General features: G+C 42.7%; 1 protein-coding gene across 1 annotated transcript in view; it reads right to left on the bottom strand.

Annotated features, from left to right (window-relative positions):
- The window catches only part of RAB3B (RAB3B, member RAS oncogene family), an 86,392-nt gene that overhangs the window by 74,924 nt on the left and 6,864 nt on the right, over positions 1-4,604 (bottom strand). The window lies entirely within an intron of this gene.

Below are 4,604 nucleotides of genomic sequence, written 5' to 3' on the forward strand. Positions count from 1 at the left end.
CTCTGCCCCCCGAGTTCAAGCGATTCTCCTGCCTCAGCCTCCCAAGTAGCTGGGATTACAGGCATCCACCACCATACCTGGTTAATTTTTGTATTTTTAATAGAGACAGGGTTTTGCCATGTTAACCAGGCTGGTTTGAACTCCTAACCTTAGGTGACCCACCTGCCTCGGCCTCCCAAAGTGCTAGGATTACAGGTGTGAGCCACCACTCCTGGCCACATTATGCTTTTTCTACATTAAAACAAGGGACGCAACCACAACAACCTCACACAGTCCTCCACTCTGCTGTTTGCCAGTCATCTTTCTTTGTGCACAAGAGAAAATTCCTACTATGAATGTATTCATTATAAAAAAGTTGAAAATTATATTATACGAAAATGTGAAAAAGAGAATTTAAAATTAACTGACATCTGGCCAGGCACGGTGGCTCAGGCCTGTAATCCCAGCACTTTGGGAGGCCGAGGTGGGCAAATCACGAGGTCAAGAGATTGAGACCATCCTGGCTATCACAGTGAAACCCCATCTCTAGAAAAATACAAAAAATTGGCCGGGTGTGGTGGTGGGTGCCTGTAGTCCCAGCTACTTAGGAGGCTGAGGCAGGAAAATGGCGTGAACATGGGAGGCAGAACTTGTAGTGAGCTGAGATCCATGCCACTGCACTCCAGCCTGGGCAACAGAGCGAGATACCACCCCAAAAAAAAAAAAAATTAACTGACATCCCACCCACTCAGAAACTATGGCTGTTAACATTTTAGTGTATGTCCTTCAATATTTTTTCATACAAGAGTGCCACCTAAGGCCAGGTGCAGTGGCTCACACCTGCAATCCCAGCACTTTGGGAGGCCCAAGTGGGAGGATGGCTTCAGGCCAGGAGTTCAAGACCAGCCTGGGCAACATAGGGAGACCCCATTTCTACAAAAAGTAAAAAATTAGCCAGGTGTGGAGGCACACATCTATAATCCCAGCTGCTTGGGATGCTGAGACAGGAGTATTATTTGAGCCCAGAAATTTGAAGCTGCAGTAAGCCATGATTGTGTCACTGCACTCCTGCTTGGGCAACAGAGCAAGACTGTCTCTACCAAAAAAAAAACAAAAACCTCCTCTCTCCAGTCCACGCCTCCAAGATGACAAAGAAAAGAAGGAACAACAGTCATGCCAAAAAAGGCCCACAACCACGTGCAGCCTATTCACTGCATGAACTGTGCCCAATGTGTGCCCAAGGACAAGGCCATTAAGAAATTCGTCATTCGAAACATAGTGGAGGCCACAGCAGTCAGGGACATTTCTGAAGCAAGTGTCTTTGATGCCTATGTGCTTCCCAAGCAGTATGTGAAGCTACATTACTGTGTGAGTTGTGCAATTCACAGCAAAGTAGTCAGGAATTGGCCTCGTGAAGCCTGCAAGGACGAAACACCCCCACCCTGATTTAGACCTGCGGGTGCTGCCCCACGGCTCCCACCAAAGCACATGTAAGGAGCTGAGTCCTTAAAGACTGAAGATGGATTATTCTCTGGAGAAAACTAAAATGGAAATTGTACTTTAAAAAAGGCCATCTATGTTAATATTATATTTTATTTGTTAATTTAAAAAGTAATACACACTTATGGAAAATAATTCAAGCATATCCTATTTGCAAGTATTACCTTTTTTACCAGCTGTAGTTTGTTTTATTTTTTGAGACGGGGTCTCACTCTGTCGCCCAGGCTGGAGTGCAATGGCGCTATCTTGGCTTACTAGTCTTGACCTCCTGGGCTCAAGTGATCCTCTTACCTCAGCTTCCCGAGTAGCTGGGACTACAGGCATGTGCCACCATGCCCAGCTAATTTTTGTACTTTTTGTAGAGATGGGGTTTCACCATGTTTTCCAGGCTGGCCTCAAACTGGGATCAAGTGATCTGCCCTCCATGGCCTCCCAAAGTGCTAGCATTACAGTCAAGAGCCACCGCACCTAGCTGCATTATTTTCTTAATTCCTGGCATCAAATACAAGTAATATGAAACCTAAAGGTTTAAACTGAAAAGTAAGTCTTGCTTCCATCTTTGATTCCTGATCCAGCTCCCCTCCCCAGAGGCATACATGTTATCAATTTATATATCCTTCAGAGATAGCCTTTGCATATATAAGCAAAGAGATCTATTTATACTATTTATATACATAGCATACCATGCATTTTAGTCTATACCTTCTATGTATATTGTAATAGCTGATATCGTATGCACAGAAGGTATAGACTAGAATATATGATATGTTATTATTTAGCAAATCACTTAAATTTTAAAAGTACAATCATGAACCTCATAACAATGTTTCAGTCAGTGACAGACCACATGTACAATGGTGGTCCCATAAGATTATAATGGAGCTGAAAAATTCCTATTGCCTAGTGACATAGTAGCCATGGTAACGTCATAGCACAACATATTACTCACGTTTGTGTTGACACTGGTGTAAACAAACGTACTACATTGCCAGTTGTATAAAAGTACAGCACATACTATTATGTGCAATACATAATACTTGATATTGATAATAAATGACTATGTTACTGGTTTCTATATTTACTTACTACACTTTTATTGTTATTTTAGCGTGTACTTTTTCTACTTAATTTTTTTTTTAAAGTTAACAGTAAAACAGCCTCAGGCAGGTCCTTCAGAAGGTATTCCAGAAGAAGACATTGCCATAAGAGATGACAGCTCCATGCCTATTATTGCCCCTGAAGACTTGCCAGTGGGACAAGATGTGGAAATGGAAGGCAGTGATATTGATGCTCCTGGACCCTGTGTAGGCCTAAGCTCACGTGTGTATTTGTGTCTTCCTTTTTAACAAAATAATTTCAAACATAAATTTTAAAACTAAGGAAGAAAATAAAGAAAGAAAAGTCCAGGTTCAGTGGTTCATGCCTGTAATTCCAACACTTTGGGAGGCCAAGGTGGGAGAATCGCTCAAGCCAAGGAGTTTGAGGCTGCAGTGACCCATGATTGCACCACTGCATTCCAATCCAGGTAACACAGTGAGCCTTCATCTCAAAAAAGCCCATACAATGTATGTGTACTTTAAGCTAAGTGTTATTACAAAAGAGTCTATGGCTGGGCATGGTGGCTCAGGCCTGTAATCCCAGACTTTGGGAGGCTGAGGCAGGCAGATCACTTGAGGTCAGGAGTTCAAGACCAGCCTAGCCAACATGGTGAAACCCCATCTCTACTAAAAATGCAAAAATTAGCCAGGCGTGGTGGTGTGCGCCTGTAATCTCAGCTACTCAGGAGGCTGAGGCACAAGAATTGCTTGAACTCGAGAGGTGGAGGTTGCAGTGAGCAGAGATCCACTGTACTCCAGCCTGAGTGACAGAGCAAGACTCAATCTCAAAATAAATAAATAAATAAAAGAGTCTAAAAGGTTTTAAACATTTTTTAAGTTTATAAAGTTTAAAAGTTATGGTAAGCCAAAGTTAATTATTGAAGAAAAATATTTTTAAATAAATTTAGTGTAGCCTAAGTGTACAGTGTTATAAAGTCTCCTATAGTGCATGGTAATGTCCTAGGCCTTCACATTCACTCACCACTCACTCACTGACTCCCCCAGAGCAACTGCTGGCCCTGCAAGCTCCATTCATGGTAAACGTCCTATACAGGTGTACCACTTTTTATATCATACCATATTATGACTGGGTGCAGTTGTTCACACCTGTAATCCCAGCACTTTGGGAGGCTGAGGTGGGTGGATCACTTGAGGTCAGGAGATAGAGACCAGCCTGGCCAACATGATGAAGCTCCATCTCTACTAAAAATACAAAAAATTAGCCGGGCATGGTGGCAGATGCCTGTAATCCCAGCTATTCAGGAAGCTGAGGTTGCAGTGAGCTGAGACTGCACCACTGTACTCCAGCTTGGGTGACAGAGCCAGACTCAGTCTCAAAAGAAAAAAAACACCACATTTTTACTGTACCTTTTCTATGTTTAGATGTGTTTAGATACACAGATACTTACCACTGTGTTACAATTGCCTGCTGTATTCAATACAGTAACTTGCTGTACAGGTTTGTAGCCTAGGAGTTATAGGCCATCTATTCCATATAGACTATGTGTATAGTAAGCTATACCGTACACCATATAGATTTGTGTAAGTATACTCTATGATGTTCATACAACTATGAAATCACCTAATGACACATTTCTCAGAACATACCCTTGTCATTAGCAATGCATGACTGGACTTAAATAATTCCAAAAGTACCACAAATGTATGAGATTTTGAGACCAGACGCAGTGGCTCAGCCGAGGTGGATCACTTGAGCTCAGGAGTTTGAGATCAGCCTGGTCAACATGGTGAAATCCAGTCTTTACTAAAAATACAAAAATTAGCCAGGCGTGGTGGTGCACACCTGTAATTCCAGCTCCTCAGGAGACTGAAGTATAAGAATTGCCTTGAACCCAGGAGGCGGAGGCTGCAATGAGTCAAGATCACACAACTACACTCCAGTCTAGGCGACAGAGTAAGAAACAGTCTCAAAAAAAAAAAAGAAAGAAAGTATGGGCTGGGCACAGTGGCTCACGCCTGTAATCCCAGCACTTTGAGAGGCCAAGGCGGGCGAATCACGAGGTCAAA

Source organism: Colobus angolensis, unplaced genomic scaffold (genome assembly GCF_000951035.1).
Source record: "Colobus angolensis palliatus isolate OR3802 unplaced genomic scaffold, Cang.pa_1.0 Scaffold68, whole genome shotgun sequence".
Taxonomy (NCBI): Eukaryota; Metazoa; Chordata; class Mammalia; order Primates; family Cercopithecidae; genus Colobus; species Colobus angolensis.